The 19,734-nt window shown below is 47.5% G+C and overlaps 1 pseudogene; it reads right to left on the minus strand.

Moving 5' to 3' along the window:
* Positions 1 to 509: 509 nt before the first annotated feature.
* LOC108304824 lies at positions 510 to 948 on the minus strand (annotated as a pseudogene).
* Positions 949 to 19,734: the final 18,786 nt, after the last annotated feature.

Consider the following 19,734-nt stretch of genomic DNA (forward strand, 5'->3'; position numbering starts at 1 on the left):
AGTGCATGCCTATAATCCCAGCTTCTTTTTTTTTTTTTAGACGAAGTTTAGCTCTTGTTACCCAGGCTAGAGTGCAATGGCGTGATCTTGGCTCACCACAATCTCCGCCTCCTGGGTTCAGGCAATTCTTCTGCCTCAGCCTCCTGAGTAGCAGGGATTACAGGCACGCATCACCATGCTCAGCTAATTTTTTGTATTTTTAGTAGAGATGGGGTTTCACCATGCTGACCAGGATGATCTCGATCTCTTGGCCTCGTGATCCACCCACCTCAGCCTCCCAAAGTGCTGGGATTACAGGCATGAGCCACCATACCCGGCCCAATCCCAGCTTCTTGGGAGGCTGAGGCAGGAGAATCACTCGAACCCGGGAGACGCACTCCAGCCTGGGCAACAAGTGCAAAACTCCGCCTCAAAAAAAAGAAAGAAAACCCAGCATCACAGCAGCGTGATCTCCTGGTGAAGCAGAACGGGTAACATAAAACTGATATAATGAGGCCTCCTCTCTATCCTTATCTGTCTAACTGAGTCATTCCGGGCCAAGTGTGCACTGTCAGGGGACAGGCTGGAGGTCTCATCATTGGAGCATCACTGGCATGTGGCCTCCCACAGGCATCATCCCAGGAGGAGGAGGGCCCACCATTGGCATCAAGGGAGGTCCCCCATGTGGGACTCTGGCATCATACCAGGGGAGGAGGACCCGGAAGACTGGGGGGAGGTGGTACCATCGCCCCTGCAGGAGGAGTAGCAGAGAATGGAGTAGGAGGTATCTTCCCTTGTTGAAATGTGGCCACTGTTTTGTCAGTCAGGTTCCGAGCCTGCTCTTCCATCCATTTCTGATAGTCGTCTGTCACATTCTCTTTGTGTTTCTTATCATGCAGTGTGCCTTTCCCACAGATGGAGAGCCATGGGTGAGATATGTATGCAGCGGTCGCAACAAAACCTGGGCATGTTGCTCTGCAGGCCGTTGGCCACTCCGTTCAGAAATAACCATCTTTAAGATTTCTTGTATCACACTAACAGAACCGCATGGCCTGGGACAGGGTTTCTCAACCTCCACTCTACTGGCATTTGGGGCTGGATGTTGCTTTGTTGTGGAGGGCCTTCTTGGGCATTGCAGGATGTTTAGTCGCCTCTCTCGCCCTCTACCTACTAGATGCCAGTAGTATCACTCCCCTCTCTTCCATCCCAGGTATGAAAATCAAAAGTGTCTCCAGGCATGGCCAAATGTGCCCAGGATGGGTAAGGAAAGGCAGATTGTCCCGGCTTGAGAACCACGGGCCTAGAGAATGAAACCCAAACTCTGGCTGCTGCTCCCTCTCCTGCCGCCTCTCCCAGCAACCCACACAACAGGTCCTAAGTTCCAGCCAAACTAAATGCTTTCTATGCCCAAACACACCTTGCTCTAGGGTGCCTCAGGGGCTTTGCGCATGCTGTACACAGGTCTGGAATGCCCTTTCAACTCCTATGCATCTGTAAAGACACAACTCTGATTTGCCTGCCCCTATAAAGCCCTGCAAGCCTTCACTTTATCCACACTCAAAACCCCATATCAGATTGTGATCCCTTGCACTATCATCCTATAACACCTAGAACATTCCCCCAGTGCAGTACTTTTCCAACGTTGTCTCTCCATGTCAGTCTTGGTCCCTGGGCTCCAGCCCCCTAAGAGCAGGGAGTAAGAATTCCATGTACCTGATACATAGTAGGTGCTCAACAAATGTTTGTTGAATTAATACACGTATTATCTTCCTTTCAGACAATATTACCTGGTAACAAAAGCAGACACCTACCAAGTGAATAAGACAGACTCCACTCTTGCCATTACAGAGTTTAGGGTCTAGTACAGGCAACCGTTATACAATTGATGAACTGACGGATTAATGCACAGCACAATTGATCAACGGACTGATTGCAGGTATTTCTGATGAAGGCTATGAAAATATCTTAGAAGACATGGTGGCTGTATCTGACAGAGGGACCCTAAAGTATCCAAGGGTGGTCAGGGATACCCTTCCCAAAAAAGCTACATTTAAGAAGAAAACTAAAAGTTGCGTAGATATGGACCAGATGGAGAGAAGGAAGGTGTCCCAAACAGACGGAACTCAGCACACAAAGGCCATGAAGTAAGAACGAGCAAGACCAAGCGATGAACCGGAAGTCTGGCACGGCAGAAGCGTGGTAAGTGGGACGGGGCGGGGCGGGGGAATGGCCTTGCTGGTAAGGCATCCGGACATGATTCTAGTGCAGGTGGGAGAGCCGTGAAGGGTTGCTACACCTTCTCAGTCTCTGTTTCCCCAGCTACTGGATGTGCTTTTCGTGGGTTCTCCCAGCAGCCTCATCCCCATTTCCCTAGGCAGGGACTCCCCTGAATCTTCCCCACTCCACCCCCACACACAGAGCTGATTCTCTAAGATGTGGCCTGCCTTGGGAAAAGGGAGGATTTGTAGAGGCGTGAGGAAACTAAGCAGGTGAGGAAGCAGGGATGGGTATTCGGTCAGCACAGGGCTGGTTTCTTGCTTGGACTTTGCCTGAAGTGACTGTGATCATGCTCATTGCTCGGGGTCTGGAAAATTGACAGAGGATGCCATGCCTATGGGGAGCAGGGGATTCAGAGTCCAGTAATCCAAGCAAATAGGAGGGGAAGGACGGGCCTGAGAGACAGGCCGGGCCACAGTCTTCACTCAGAGATAGGGAAGCAATCAATATGACCAGCATGAACGTTACATCCATGGCAGGTGCTGAGACTTTCCATGTGTTGTATCATGAATGACAGAGATTTATAGTCCCCATTGTGTGGATGAAGAAACAGAGATCAGAGAAGATAAGCGTTTTGCCAAAGGTCACAGTTGATAGTGGCAGGCATGGGAAATGAACTTGGGCTAGTGAGAGTCCATAGCCTGTGCCTCCTGGGGTGACACTGAGACTCAGAGAAGGAGAAGGACACAGCCGAGGTTCCAAGGACATGCCCAGCCACAAATTGCAGTGGCTGGCATTGACTGAGTGCCCACTTCGTACCTCTTTGTCTTATACTTTGCTGTTCACAACACCTCAGTGAAATACACATCCTACTGATGTGCCCCTTCTTCAATGAGAAAACTGAGATCAGACAGCTAGGAAGCAGAGTTGGCACAGTGGTTCACACCCGTAATCCCAACACTTTGGGAAGCTGAGGCAGGAGGATCACCTGAGCCCAGGAGTTCGAGATCAGCCTGGGCAACATAGCAAGAACCAGCCTCTACAAATAAAAAATAAAAAATTAGCAAGTGTGGTTGTGTGTGCCTATAGCCCCAGCTACTCAGGAGGCTAAGGCAGGAAGATCCCTTGAGCCCAGGAAGATCAAGGCTCACTGTAGCCTTGATCATACCACTGCACTCCAGCCTGGGCAACAGAGCAAGACCTTGTCTAAAAATGAAAAGAAAAAAGAAAGAGAGAAAGCTAGGGAACAGGCACGGTGGCTCACACCTATAATCCTAGCACTTTGGGAGGCCGTGGTGAGCGAATCGCTTGAGCCCAGGAGTTTGAGACCAGCCTGGGCAACATGATGAAACCCTGTCTCTACAAAAAGGACAAAAAAATTTGCTGGGTGGGGTGACACATACCTGTGGCCCCAGATACTCAAGAGGCTGAGGCAGGAGGATCACCTGAGTCTGAGGAAGTCAAGGCTACAGTAAGCCAAGATCATGCCACCACACTCCAGCGTGGACAACTGTCAAGAGAGAAAGCTAGGAAACAGCAGAGCCAGGATTTGAACCCACACAGCCTGAGTCCAAACTTAACGATCTTCACTGTTACATACTAAACTCCCCTCAGGGAGAGCTGGAACTAAACCCTCCTCCACCCTTTTTGACATCCAAGATGAATTCACAAAGACAGCAAATCCTGTCCTCTCATGACGAGAGTGGAGACGTACAGAGACACTGCCTGAAAATCATACTACAGTGTCAATGACTACTCCGGGATTCTTTCCTCAGGGGATATTTCTCAGGGTGTTATGGGCAAGGGGAGGAGGGAAGCATGGCTGTGCCTGCAGAGGAATTTGTGGAACAAACAAAACCAAGTTGGTTGGAAGCGGATCTCGGCTGTCTAGAAGGCAGGTCCACGGGATGGTAGTGATACAGGTGGCCTCCTGAGAATCCCAGGGGCACTTCTGGAGGATGGTGTCCCATCTCATCCATCCTTCCATTCAGCCCCTACTCCATCTGGGCACTGAGAATACAGCAGTGAGCAGAACACCAATATTCTAGTGGGGAAAACAGATGAAAAGCAAACACTTGGAAAAGAAGTGCTAGAGAATGCAACAAACCAGGGACCGGGTTGGAACTGACAGGTCCCCTCAGCCAGGGAGTGGCAGTCCATTTAGGCTTGTGGTGCCTCTCTGATGTCCCAGACTCTGTGCCAATCATGGGGTCGCACAGACAAGCCCTACTTGTCCCTGCCTTCACGGAGCTGCCAGTCGCTCGTGGCCTGGTGGAGATGATTGTGTGTCTATTACAAGCCCAACTCAGCTCCCTGTGGAAACAAACAAAATGGCCTCAGATATGTCATTAAAGCTCCCTGCTGGTGGCTATTTTAAGTCCCCATAATCACTCGAAGTGACTAACACTAATTAAAGCTTTACGAGAAATGAGAAAATTCCTCCCCAGCCCTCCACAGTGGCTCCAAACCACCTCACTTTATTGACTCCCCCAGTCTGGAAGCAAGCACGTCTGGTATGATGGGGATTTATTTTTCCGTTGGGTTGCAGCCCCATGCTGGCTGCTCTCTAATGGCCGGGCTGTGGGCTTTGCCGTCACACAGGAGCCCCTCCCTGGGAGCCAGCGGCTGAGGCCTTCCCCACGTTGAAAGGCTGTGGTTTTCTCAGCTCTGAGGGATGATGGCCACCTGGTTCTCTAGGTAGATACACCTGGCCAGGTGTCCTTGCTTGTCATACACACACACTGGATCATCCAATTGATGCCACTATCTGCCCTCTGCACACCCATCCATATCTCTGCCTCCTTTCCTTCCCCAATCCCTCACACATCCATGTCTCATGCACAAGCTCACCGATCTCCCCTAAAGACGGATTTGAGCACCCACTGTGTGCTTTACAAAACACTGAGAAAACAGCAAGGAATCAGGCCAGGCCAGCCATGGGGCTTTAGAGCCAATTATGTTTCAAGGTAAAATGACTTCAGTGGTAAAGAAATGAATGAGCAATGTGCTTTGGAGTGTAAACTGAATAATTTAGCTCAATGAAGAAATCACAGGAGGCTCTGGGGAGGAGGTGGTTTGAGCTGAGGACACAAGATGTGGAAGTGTTTCACTGGCAGATGGTGATGGTTGACATTTATTAAGCATTCATCACGAGCCAGGCACGGTGCTAAGCACCATAATGCATCCTCTCATTTCCTTCTGATAACGATCCTAGGAACAACATGGGATCCCTCTCCCCATTTTAAAGAACGGAAAACTGAGGCATGGAGAGTTTAAGTAGCTTACCGGAGGTCACACACTGACAGCAGGGAACTGGGAGTGCAGCACTCTTAACTTGGACGCGGTACTGCCTCTGCTGGCATACGGGAAAGGGCTCGCGAGGACAGGTCCTCTGGGTTTCTTCCCACTCAGCTTTGCATTCAATGGTGTCATGTCAGTAGCTTAAAATTGGCCCACACCACAGAAATTGGCATACGGTTCTTTAGTTTGGACATTTTCTGAATCACCGGTTTACCAGCACACGACTTGCAGAGGAAACAGAGTTGAGAGAAGGCTTGGGGGCCTGAGAGCCCATGGTTATCAACTGGCACACAGTTCTGGGAAGAATGCAGCGAAAGGTGAAACTGAAAAGACATCATGGGACCAAGCAAAGAAGCTTGGACTTTTTCTCAAAGGCACTGGAGAGCCATAGACAGCTGCTGAGCAGGGGAGGGATATGATCAGATTTGTGCTTCTGAGGATGGATAGAGGGGGAGAGCTGCAGAGAGAAAAGTCTGGTTAGAAGGTATATCTGAAGATCAGCTTCTACCTCTCATAAGGCATGGGGCTTCTATAAGTAGTCCAACTTCTCTTTCTGAGAGAAAAGGTTGTCAGCTGGTGGGAAGCCCATGGCATCTCATCAGATCCAGAAGGTTCTTAGGCATCTATCTCCCCTTGACCACTGGGGAGACAGCAGGTTCCTGCCTTTCTGATTCTAGTTGTTCCTGGAAAGACTGAGCCTCAGGTACAGCATCCCAAGCACCACTCCCCTGCCCCCACAGCATCACTATCACAATGGCTGCCAACCCTTCTCTCATGCTTTCCCCTCTGTCCATGCAGCCTGATGGATCACAGAAACCAGGATCTGGCAAGGCAGAGCCCACCCGTCACCCATTCTCATAATCCCTAGCACACAGTAATGACTCTAAGACTGGATGGATGGATGGATGGATGGATGGATGGATGGACGGATGGATGGACAGATGGGTGGAGGGATGTATGGATGCACAAATGGATGGATGGAAGCAAGAAGGAAGAAAGAAATGAGCAAGTGGACGAGCTTCCTGTCCCTGTGAAGCCCCTGGGAAGAGTAGGAGGGATGATTAGGCAGGGCAAGTGGTCACAGAGGAGCCTAAGAAGCTTGGCAAAGCCAAGTTGATTAATATCCAGGGGACTAGTGGAGAAAAACTTTAGAGAAGAGAGACTCTGTTGAACGTGGCCATCCAGGGGACCATGAGGAGTGGTTTATAAGCTTGTGTCTCATTGCATCAGCTCATAATCCCACTTGGTTTCTTCTCTGTCTCTAGGTTGGCATGACCAGTGGGGAGGAATGCCCTTGTCATACTGTGGGGACATGTGGCCTCGTCTTCTGGCAGGCAAGTGGGTTGGCCCCGGGATGTGCTTGGCATGGCCTGGTTAACCACTGAGCTGACCTTTCCAGCATCTCCCCTTCAGAGCTGTCTGCCCTCACTCATGCGCGCCTCCCTCAACACATGGAAACAGCAAAAAGGTGAGGTCTTCCTGGGCCCTTTGACTAGAAAAGCAAACCCTTCCAACATCCCAGAGCTTAGTAAATGTTTCAAAAGCTTCTCTGGGACTCAGCTTCTCAGCTGTGAAATTCACAGGATGATAGATTCCCCCTCCTCTCCCTTAGAGAGCTGTTCTGATGATGAAGTAGTAGATGAGACGTGAAAGCTCTCTACAAACTACCCACACCTGGTGTCCATATAATCGCTGTCAGTCCATCTCCTCCTAGATTCTGAGGCCTTTCGTGGGGTGAAGAAAAGGACTAAGATAGAAGAAGGGAGACATAAAGGTGATCAGGGAACATCCAACCACCAGCCACAGAAATCATCACTCTTTTCCCTGTGGCGCCCAGCTTACAAACATTCTAGCCCTCTCCACATAGCAACAAGCGCAATGAGTCCGTAAAAGAAATTAATACAGGCTTGCCCTGCTCTCAGGCTCAGGCAGTTTCCTTAAGCCACTTAGCAAGGGCTGTGGTGATCAGCAGCCTTTAACCCTGAGGCTTCCTTGCTCACCATCTCCCTGATCGGGAATCCAATAGAAGTCACAGCCCTCACTGATGAAGCACTTTCTATGCGCCAGGCATCATGCTTTACAAATCTATCTCATGTAAACACCTCTTTCCTTGACTTTGAATACCTGACTTTTTTTCTTGCTGAGTCTTGGCTTAAATAGCTCCTTCTCAGAGAGGCCCTGGCTGTACTCTTTCCAGCCACGGTGCTTCTTGCTTTTCTTCAAATGCACCAAGCACACTTCTGCCTCGGAGTTCCTCACCCTGGAATGCTACCCCAGAGACCCAGAGGTCTGTAATCAGCTGCTTTTTGTCGAAGGCCTCCCCAGGCTGCCTGTATAATGCAGCAGCCTTGTTCTTGAAACTCTTAACTTGTGTTATTTTCTTCATTGCGCTATCGCATTTCCCACCACCTGACTTTTTAAATCATGTATTTGTTCATATCAGCTCATATGTCTATTGCTCCAGGCTCCAAGGATGCCTGGACTTTGTCCCCTTTTTCATTTTGTTCACAGGACTTGTATGCCTGTTCTTAGCCTGTGCCTGCCTCATCCTAAGTGCTCAGTAAATATGCACTGAAAGAATCAATGAATGAATGAGTAGACTCAGGAACAAGCAACCAGTCAAGACCTAGGAACAAGCAACCAGACAAGCCCAGGCTGCTGGATGATGCAGGAAAATGCAAAGAGGTGGTCTGTGCCACTGTGCAGAACCAGAGGACAAGGATACAGAAGCCAGTGGGCACAGAGAAAGAGCATGCTGCAGAATTGCAGCCTGTAAGTCAGAATCTGCCCGATCCTTCTAGGCCTTCCTCCTCCTGTGCTTGGCAGTTGCCTGATGATATGGTTTGGATCTGTGTCACCGCCCAAATCTCATGTCAAATGGTTATCCCCCATGTTGGAGGTGGGCCTGGGAGGAGCTGACTGGATCGGGGTGGTTTCTCATGAATGGTTTAGAGCCATCCCCTCTTGGTACTGTCTTTGTGATAGTGAGTGAGTTCTCATGAGATCTCGTTCTTTAAAAGCGTGTGGTACCCCTACCCACTCCCTCGATCCTGCTCCTACCATGTAAGACAACTGCTTCCACTTTGCCTCCCACCTTGAGTAAAAGCTACCTGAGGCCTCTCCAGAAGCAGATGCCGCCATGCTTCCTGCACAGACTGCAGAACCATGAGCCAATGAAACCTCTTTTCTCATAAATTACCCAGTCTCAGGTATTTCTTTATAGCAATGCAAGAACAGACTAATACACCTGATGAGCAACTCCTTGGGGGGAACTTAAAAAGCCAGAGATGCAGGAAAACCACTGGGGTATCCAGCTATGAGGAATGTCCAGGCTTTAAGGCTCCCCATCCAGGCCCAGACATTTGTCATCATTCTGTCAGTTTCAGCCAATCTCTAGAACTACAAGAGACAGTCTCCCAGCAGGAGCAGAATATGTCAGCCAGTCTGGGGTTTGCAAACCGGCCTCAGTATCAAGGAATTCAAGCAGAGAGCTATAGTTTCTTATTCAGTTGGTTATTATCAACCCAGCTCACCAAAATGCTGAATGGCATGCCAGCTGGACTACTGACATGCATGAGTGCTGTTTTAGTCAGCACTCTTCAGCTCTCCAAAGATGCTGGTGCTGCCCTCACATAGCTATTTCACAAGGCATTGGTCAGGAGTACATTTTCTGGACCCTACCAGCTGGGATAAGCAGGTCTAAAATGACTAATCCACTCTACCATCCCCATCTCCCTAAGCTTTTGGATCCTTTCCTCTACATTAAACCAAGGGAGATCAGGCATTTCCAGCTCTCTCACAGTGGGCCATCTTTTAATCCATAAGTCAGCCAACCAAGCAAATAGACTATGAGAATCTTTTTAAACTTCCCAAGCTGCAATATTAAATGCAGAGTCCATACTTAGGTGGCCCAAATCAATAAATTCAGCCTGATACAACTCTATGTCCCTTCCACCATTATCTCACACCCTTAATATCCACTCCCATGACTGTTCTCCAGACTGCTGTTTACATAAATTAGAGAACGCAAAACAGTTCTTTTTGAGTATAGCACGCCTCCTCATGGGTCACATTCTCAGCTTCACCTCTAGGGGCCTGCCAGGACTTTACTTACAGGTCTAGAAGCAAACAGAGGTGTTTCGGGTGGCTCCTGAGGAAAATCAACATTACTTGCCTGGCAACTGCCTCAGGGAAGGCCATCACTGTCGCCTCAGGTAGTGCAGGGTTTATCTCCTCAGACAAAGGTAGAAAGGCTGATGACAGCATGGGTCAGGAGGGGTTGTTGCCACTGTACTGGGGATGCAGAAGGTGTTTCTTCTGGCAAAAAAGTTCATCGGAGTTTACAAACTCAGTGTCCCTGGCTTCATGAGGTTCCTCCCGCATGTCCCCATTCCAAGTTGCAGGGTCCCATCTTTTCTAGTCAGTGCCCTCACTTTAACAGTAGACACCTGTCAAGGCTGTGCGTGCACCTTTCACTGCAGGTCAGCCACTCACGCGATAAGAGCTTGTGTCTTTTTTCCACAATTTCAGCTCTTTCTCTGCAGGAGTTAAGACTCTCACTCAGGGCAATCCTAGCAGATTTGAGGCGCGTACCTGCTTCAGAAGCCAGGAGACAGAATCCCTGAGTTCATTTTCTTTCATCACTTTGTCCACTGAATTTAGGAGCAACCAACCAGCTTCATTATGTTCCTTGGTTCTCCACATAGGGTCAAAGGTATTATGTATAGAGTCACTAAACTCCTTGCCTCTCATGAGCAGTGAATCAGGAGTGTCAAATGCATTTATTTGCATAACTCTCTAAACAGTTCATGCCAAGGACTATCAGTGTTCTCCATACTGTTAGAAGTAGAGTCCTTAGCATTTGGGAACTAAGCATATTAAGCAGCCAACTCCAGAAACTCGAAAACCAATGAAAGAGCTCCATTCTTAATATTCTTTTCCTCTAGAACCACTCCTGATACCAAAATCTGTATTTGTCAGGGTTGTCTTAGAGAAAAAGAACTAATAGTACATATATATGTGGGAGTTTATTAAGTATTAGCTTACCTATAGGGAGTTTTTTAAGTATTAACTTACACTGTGTGTGTGTGTATGTGTGTGTGTGTATGTGTGTAGATAAAGTAGAGTTTATTAAATGTTAACTTACATGATTGCAAGGTCCCACAATAGGATGTCTGCAAGCTGAGGAGCAAGGAGAGCCAGGAACAAGAAAGTCCCAAAACTGAAGAACTTGGAGTCTGATGTTCAAGGGCAGGAAACATCCAGCACAGCAGAAAGATGTAGGCTGGGATCCTAGGCCATCCTTCATTTTTATGTTTTTCTGCCTGCTTTATATTCTCTGGAAGCTGATTAGATTGTGCCCACGAGATTAAGGGTGGGTCTGCCTTTTCCAGACTCAAATGTTAATTTCTTTTGGCAATACCCACACAGATATACCCAGGATTAATACTATGTTCTTCAGTCCGATCAAGTTGGCTCTCAGTATTAACCATCACAAGTGCCTTGAAGTTCATCAAAGCTACCCTTTTACCCTTAGCCAAAACCCCACCAAGAGGCATCTGAGGAATGATCCAATGGCACACATACCCAAAGTGACCCCCCCCCATCACCCATGAGCCATGCCCTTTTCAAATCCCTTCCCCTTGAGTGACAGACAAACCTGTGACGTGACTTGCTTCCAACCAAAAGGGTGTCACAAAGGTAAGGTGACGTCACTTCCATGATTATGTTTCATTATAAAAGACTCCACCATGACAGATTAGAGAAGGAGACTCCCTTGCAGGATTTGAAGAAATAAAGTGCCACGTTGCTGTGGTGGGGACGCATATGGTAAGGAACTGAGGTGGCCTCTAGAAGCTGCCAGCAGCTGACAGCTGACAGCAAGGTAATGGAGACATCAGTCCTACAGCCATAAGAAGATGAATTCTGTGGATAACCTGAGTGAGTCTGGAATGGATCTTTCCTCAGCCCAGCTTCTGATGAGACTACAGCTCCAGCAACTTCTGGATTGAAGCCCAAGCAGAGGATTTAGCTAAACTGTGCCCAGATTACTGAGACACAGAAACTGGGAGATAGGTTTTGTGTGTGTGTGTGTTGGTTTAAGCCACTACATTTGTGGTAACTTGTTCTGCAGCAATAGAAAACCAATGCAATCCTACTTTAAACGATCTCTAAGAAAGGTAACCCCACCCAATACCTTTTCTTCCCCATAGCTTCATAATATTCCACTCCGTACACAATTCTGCCTGTATTCATTTCCACCATGAAGCAAGATACCTCTGGATTTTTACCTATAACTACCCATGAAAATAAAAAATTGAGGTTTTACACTGAGGCAACTTATTTAAGACAACTAGGTATTGATTGAAGTTACCCAAGTATAAAACCTGAAAAGTGTGCATATAGAGTTATTCTGGATTTGTAGGGGATGGGTTTGAGAATCCCTGCAGATGTCAAAATCCAGAGACGGTCACATTCCTTATATAAAATGGCACAGTATTTGTGTTTACCTTAGGCACATCATTCAGTATATTTTAAATCATCTCTAGATTACTATTAACACATAATAAATACCATGTAAATGCCAGGTAAATAGTTGTTACACTGTATTGTTTTTCATTGGTATTATTTTTATTGTATTTTTATTGCATTTTTCCCAAATATTTTCCATCCACTGTTAGTTGAATCTGCAGATGAAGAACCTGTGGATACAGAGGGCCAACTGTATACATATAAACCTATGTATAACTTATACACACACACAATTCACATAAGCATTTTAAGTGTTGAGAAAAAAGATAGTTCTTGAAATAATGAAGACTTGAAGAAAGGTTTCTACATGACTGCTGTATTTTTCTTAAACCTCTCTGTGCCTTTATTTATTTATTATTGCTAAAATGGCATCTTTCATTGCTTAAGTAGTCTGGGAGGGCTGCTGTAAGAATTAAATAAGATAATAGATGTAAACTGGCACTTAGTGACATTCTGTAAGTGTTGGATTTATTATTATCATTTGTAATGTGGTTTGGGCTGGACTCTGAAACTGCCCTGGTCACCGAGATTGTGGTAACTGGTATCTCATTCTCCCCCAAGAAGACATACACTGGGGCCCTCATCTAGCCTATGACAATCAGTCTGTGGTTTCTAGGCTTGGATTTGGTTGACTGTAGATTCAAGCCTCTGGCCAAGTCCCTTTTCCAGGCATCAGAAGTGCTGGGAAGTGTTCGAGATGCCTATTTCTGTCCCATCACCCACCAGGAGCAAGCAGATACCTGTCCTTAGAATGCCAAAAGTTATCAATGGGCCTGGAAACAATCAGAAGAATTTGACGTAAATAATTAAAACCCAATTTGAATTCATTTAAGCAAAATTCAGGAAGTCCAAAGGCAGTTCTCAGTAATGAGGAGTCAGGAATTCAAATGTGTTCATTCTCCCCCGGCCCCACCTCTCTTTCTTCATCCTTTCGTCTGCTTACTCTGTGTTGGTCTCATTTTCTCCCTCTGAAGACCAGATCCCTCCACTCAGCAGGAGAAAGGAAAGGACCACAGGCACAGAGAATCCCAAGCTTACATGAGCTCATCCCTTTGACTTGAGAAGACATAGAGCATCCCTTTTGAGCAACCCTGTGTAAAATCCCAGAGAGGACTCTGATAGGCCCTGCTTCCACCATATGCTTACTCTTTGGACCAACATGATTGGCTGTGTCTTTATGAGGCAAACAAGCTTTGTTATCTACCAAGTATCCATTTCTGCTCTTCTTTACCCATATACTACTTTGAAGGCTAAAAAAGTCAAAAACTTACTTTCCCAGCTTTGCTTGTAGTTGAGGGTAGCCAGACGGCTCCACTCTGACCAGTGAGTTGTAAGAGGAAGCATGCTGGTACCCTCTGGGAAAGTCTCTGTCTGGTAACAGCCAGGCTAGTAAGAAAAAAGATGCTTCCATCCCTGCTTCTGAATGTATTCATGATGCAAAAGCCATTGCAACCCTCTTGTCACCATAAGCCAGCAAACCTAAACCTAAAGACAAAAATCCAACACAATAAAATCAGTAGAATAATAAAAATCTAAGTCTTTGATGGTATTATATAGTTGTTTCACCAAACTTCAGAGATTTCTGCTTCCAGATTTTGTTCTTATGGGAGATAATTAAATGTCTTTATTGTTTAAGTTAGCTGTGCATTCCATAACTTGGAAGTGAAAGCATTCTGAGATACATCATATGTGAGCCACAGTAAAAGGACATGGGAAGGCTCTCCAGTGGATGGATATCTCTGCCAGAATCACATGGAATAAAGAGGATGATGTCCTTCAGAGGAAAGGGAAAACATGTCACCAGTGAAAGGCAAAATAGATGATGGGCCAACAATCAGAAGCTGTCCCACTCTTGACACCAGTTCTCAACCTCCAAAGCAACACCTGCCTATTTCACCTTCTCTTCCCCAAAGAACCTTCTTGGGGTACAGATGACCTACAGTGGAAGAGAGTACCTAAAAAGAAGGGCACAGCTGCATTCTCAGGATATAGTATAGAAAGAAGACACCATCCCTCCAGCTGGCCACTTGTCCCTTACCTCCAACCCATGGGGACAACTGTGACCACATCTGGGGCCTTCCCTGTTGGAAGCACCTGCAGCATCCGCCGTGATCTCCTGAACACCAATGACTGGGAAAGTGGAAGACCTGGGATTCAAGTCTTGGCTTTGATGTTTCCTAGCTGTGATCCTGGGCAAGCCAGGAGGGCTCAATTTTTCCATCTATAAAATGGAGCTACCCCCACTAAATGATAGGTTAAGTAGTAGTAAATAAGTAGGTTATAAGTAGTAGACAAATAATATGACCTACCTCATAGGGCCATTTTGAGGATTAAATCAAATATTTATAAAGCACTAGATTGGACTGGCCACTAATCGATGCTCTGTAAAGGACAGCCGCTCTTATTATTCATTCCCAAAAGTTTACCTGGTTCTGATCATCAGTGACTTTTAGAGATTTTAAGTGCAGACCTGAGTGAGCTCCATGGCCATCTTAAGGCTCTCCTTTATAAAGGAGCAGAAGGGCTCACTCTGCCATCTTGAACTGACAGCCCAACTCAGGTGGCTGGGTGATGTTTTGGTCCATGATGTATTTTTCCAGCTGTGAGAGCCGCTCTGATTAATAGCTCCTATCCAGCCTTCCTCTATGATTGAACTTGAGAGAGTGTATGTTTGCTTAACACCCACAACGTTCCAGCTCCCGTAAAACAGAAAGAACGTGAAGACTTCCCTGGGAGATCTTGCCCATTCCTGAAATTAAGCTGGACAATCATAATTTTGGTTTTAACAGAAGAACCAGGTTTCTCTCTACCCATCCACCAACACCTTCAGAGACATCACATTTACGGATGGACTTCCAGGCCCTGCTCCAGGGCAGCTCCCTGGGGTGTGCTGGGCTTAGCTTCTTGGCTGCTCTCTTTGGGCAGTCAGAGCTGCAGTTACAAAAGAATGCAGCCCAATCCCTTCCTCTTTTTCTCCATCCCTCTAGCTCTTCCTCTCTTATTCTGCCTCTGCCTGTCCCTCATATCTCTCCTTTTCTCTAAGTTGATTAATCACTGTCTCTCAGTGTCTCTTTGCTTGTCTTTCTCTGGCTACTTTTGTCTCTTGGCCTGATTTTCTGTTGTTTCATTTCTCTCTCTCTCTCTCTCTCTGACTCTGTTTACCTTTCTCCCTTCTTGCCTACCTCACTACCTCTCTGTATGGCTACCTGTATCTGTCCTTCTCTTTCTGTATCTCCAGTGTTCTCTTATATGTCTCTGTCTCCCTCCTTTGCTCTCTCTCAAGCCTGAGTCCACAGTGTCCGGTTTGCACATGAGCTCTGTCTTCCTTTGGGAGGCTGCACTCCATTACTTTTGCAGGCATATTCTTCCCCAATAACCACATTCAACTGATGATAAATAAGGACTATAACTGTTGGGAATGGGTTTATAGCGTCGGGATCACTCAGCAAGGCTAGTTTACTTCCTGCAGGAAGGGTGCAACTCACTGGCAGTCCTGCCATGAGAGCACACCTGAACAAAGGAGAAAGGGACATTTATAACTTTCAGAACCTGACACAATCGCCCTACTGCTGTGGCCAGTTTCCGTTGGCCAGAACAGGACCTTACATTCTGTGCTTGACCCAATTGGCTAAAAACTTGGAAATTTCCTGAATAGATAAAGGGAAAGAAGATGAGGAAGAAGACAAGGAGAGGAAGCTAGTCAGGAGAAAATCAGGAGGGTTTCCAAATAAGGAATGGCACATACCACGTTTTAGGGCTTGCCCAGTTCTGTTCAGACATGCCGGAGCAAGTCAAGGTAGCTGAGTTAAGACGTAGCTGATTTAGAGAATATGTATACATGGGTATATGTTTATGCTCACAAAGGATAATGGCCATAGAACAAGAGATTGTAACTCCTTCTCCTTGTAATGTAGTCTGAGATATAAACCTTAAAGAAGAACTTTCCCATCTCTCACAGTAACTCACCCTCAAGCCACAGGGCTATCATTCTATGTTCTCACCTGCAGTGGAGAGGCACCTTCTGAAGAACCCCCTTCCGTGTATTCTCCCTGAAGCCCAAGGACCGTGCTGCCAGACAGCAATGCTGAGTCCAACCACCAGGTTCTCCCTGCCATAATCAGAGAAAACCTACATCAAGGTTCATGTGCCTTGCACCAAAAACTAGACACAGTGAGTTCGATCTTTCCACTTCACAGATGAGAAAACAGAATTCAGAGAGGTGACCTATTGTTACCCAGTTCACACAGTGGAATGGTGTCAGCCGTGTGACTCGAAGAAGTGACAGTGCAGTAGAACCTCTGTTTCCTCATCTGTAAAAGGGAATAGCTGTCGGGAAGATGAAATGAAATATGCCCTTGCCTAGCACAGACCGTGGTACAGAGGAAGCATTCGCTGAGGAGGAGCTCTCATTATCATTGTGAATGTGATTTTATGTACGGTAGGGATAGTGGAGCAAAAAAGGTCCTGGTCCTTTTTGAGGCAGGCTTTTTGCAAACCAGAGCCCCCTTCTTCACCTGACCTGGCAAAGAACTTTCCAATGAATGCTCATCACCACCCTCTGCCTTCAATTCACACCCCCAGATCTCCCTACCCTGCCCCCCTGTGCTTGTCGCCTCTCACGGGCCCGAGGCCAGTTCAAAGGGTTTCCCCATCCTTCCCACCATGGACACAATAGTCCATTCCCCCTGGACCCCGAGCCAACAGAAGAAAGCCCAGGCAAGACATCAAACATGGGCTGAATGGAAGACAGAGGAAACAGAATAGGAGGCGAGATGAGGCAGCAATAATGACTTCCATCCAAGGCTCTTCCCATAAACCCATAGCTCTTTGAAGCTGGCTTTCCTTTTATAAAATGCAGTGTTATTAATGACCCAAGTGGAAGCTTTCTGGGCAGGACAATACTCAACTCCCTGGTGGCCTTCGCGGGACCTCGTGTGTGGGAAAGCATCCGGCCGCCAGTGGATGTCTCCACACACCAAGTGCCTACGGGAGCCAAAAAGGGATTTGGGAGCGGGGTCATGTCCACATGAACACCCATGGGTACCCAGAGTATTTGGCGCTGCTTCTGTCCTCTCAGGCCAAGGCTGGGGCCGGCAGCGTCTGTGCTGCTGCAGTTCAGCCAATTAATTTACTCAACAAATATTTCTTGAGCACCTACTATGTACCAGGCTGTGCGTGGGTCTAAGGGGCAAATCAGACGCAATTTCTGCCCTTGTGAAACTTGCAGCCAGAACAGAAGAGATCCTTTACCAGAGGGCAAGAGCCAAGGCTTTGAGGGGTATGAAGTCCCAAGTTCTAGACATTTATCTTACACCGTGCAGTCCTCCAGGAAGCTCCACAACTTTTCCTGGCCACTCTTCTTCACTTACCTCCCTTAGCTGTAGTTCAAAATCAAGGTCACCAGGTTTCTTGCTGTGACTAAGGTAGACCTTTGGCCACATTCCCTCTGCCCACTCCATCCCACTTCCAGCTAAAGACGTGATCAAATCACTGCCTCTCTGCCATCTCTTCAGCCAGCTGATCTGGAGATATGACTCCTCCACATGGTCAAAGTATATTGTTTTGGAAAAGAAATTACTTCATGAGTTCTAAACCTGGAAAGGAGCTTTGAACTAGCATTCATTCAACGTCAAAACTCAGAAGATGGAAGCCCAAAATTCCACAGAGCCCAACTGTGGAAACTCTTCTGGGGTCATGGAGGTTCTCAGCACCAAGGGCACAGACACAGTGTCACGTGGAACACACGTTTCCCTCCAACGTCCACCTATGCTGTGGGGAGGGGACAGGTGTGAGGAAATGGCAGGTGCTATCACGTGGGGGACTCGACAGTCACGCTTGCTCTGCATGAACACAGACCCAGGGCATGAGGATTGTTTATGCCCATTTATAGATGAGGAAACTGAAGTTCAGACAGCTCAGGTATCTTGACAAGCTCTCACAGCTGGTGAATGGCAGACCCGGGGATACAGCTGTGCAGGGCTCGGAGCTCTGGAGGGTGGAGGATGAGGAGGGCCTGGCTACCTCTTCCTGGGAATGTGGGCAGGTCCTGGGACCTCTCTGGGTAACCATTTCATCATCTACAAAATAAGAGCATTAAACAATCAGGGGTCTGTGGAAAGACTCCAGGGGTTTGGGATCCCTCCAAATCACAGTAAAAGCTTTGAGTGTGTGTTATTAAGAGTGAGTTTCTGGAGAAAAAGACTAAACCTCTATCAGATTCTCCTAAAAGTGCCTGCCCAAGAGAGGTTAAGAACATGGAACTGATGGTCTCCACGTGCCTTTCCCATTCTGGGGTTCCATGATCCTGAGCCTAGGGGTCTTTTCATTCATTATTCATTCAAACAGTTATCAAACCCCTACTTTGTATCAGGCCCATAGAGTCCCTTCTAGTTCCCAAATTCCCAGGATGGACCTAAGAATAGAAAGAGAACGGGAAGGTGAGGCCCTGTAGGCTTCTTCTGGTGAGGGATTTCCCCATCATGAGACCCACTCCAAGTCCCATGTCAATCAGTTCTTCCAGGGTCTTCCCCTAAAGGTCTGTCTCTGCAGGTAAACCCTCTCATCAGCTCCTGGCTCTGCCCCCTCATTCCTGCCTCTGCAATGTGCTTTCTGCAGGAGAGCCACAGGGCAGAGAGAAAGGAGCTGGTGTCTCTCCCTGACCTGTCTGGTCACAAACTGTCTTTGGAAATAATTAGTAACAGACCAGAGACCCCTGTTCCCATGAGGAACCCATCCCAGGGGAAGGGGGTGGGTACGACTGGGCAGTAGGGGAGGGCACTGTGGGGACAAAACAAAGAGATGAAATAAGAAGGCAGAGGCTGGAATAATGAGGGCCCAGAAGGCCCCGACGGAGCCCTTGATGTCCTAGGGGAGGGTTAAGCTCCAAGCTGTGGTCAAGGGACAGATGCCAGCCTGGTTCAGCCAGCTCCGGTGAGAGCCAGCAGCTGCCAGCTAACTTTCCATGACATCAGAGCCCAGCCTGGGCTAAGCCTGCAAGGCAGGGAGATAGCTTGACACCCCCACCTTCCCCAGTCCAGTGGGAACCCCTGTGCTAGGGTGGGATGGTCCAGGGGCCATGTCGTCATGGAAAGTTGTCAGAAGTACAAAGGGCAGCCACTGGCTGCCCCCCAAACGGGACAAACAAGTCAAACCTCTAGCGACGGAGAGACGGCAGGGTGAAGGATGCTACATTCATCCATACACTAGCATACTGCGAGGTGAGGTCATTTACAATGATGTTTACAAGCCCTTTTTAGGGAAGCTATGTTCCAATGCTAAGTGAAAGAAGAGCAGACCCCAGGGGGTGGACATGTGTGATCGCATTTGAGACACATTTGCCTAAAATAAATATTCAGTTTGCATGTGAAGTGTATTTTTGAACATCCTCAGAGAAACTGACAAGGCCCTGCCTTCGCTGCTGGGTCAGCCCTCCAGCCCCACCTCACACTGCTGCTCTCCTTACTCAGCTCCCTCCAGCCCCTAAGGATGGCTGTCAGGACTTTGAACATACCTTAACCTCGTCATCAACCCTTGGTCCTTCTTCTGTACTGAACTGCAGCTTTCTTGGAGTGCCCTGTTCTTTTTGTTTATAACGAAACACAGCTCATGGTTATATACTCATTAACATAGTATTTGGACAGTGTTTGCCTCACCCCTGCCCTCACCCCAAGAGGCTGTAAGATCCCCAGGTAACACGCTTGTTTTGTT

The sequence above is a fragment of the Cebus imitator genome, unplaced genomic scaffold (genome assembly GCF_001604975.1).
Source record: "Cebus imitator isolate Cc_AM_T3 unplaced genomic scaffold, Cebus_imitator-1.0 Scaffold58, whole genome shotgun sequence".
NCBI lineage: Eukaryota > Metazoa > Chordata > Mammalia > Primates > Cebidae > Cebus > Cebus imitator.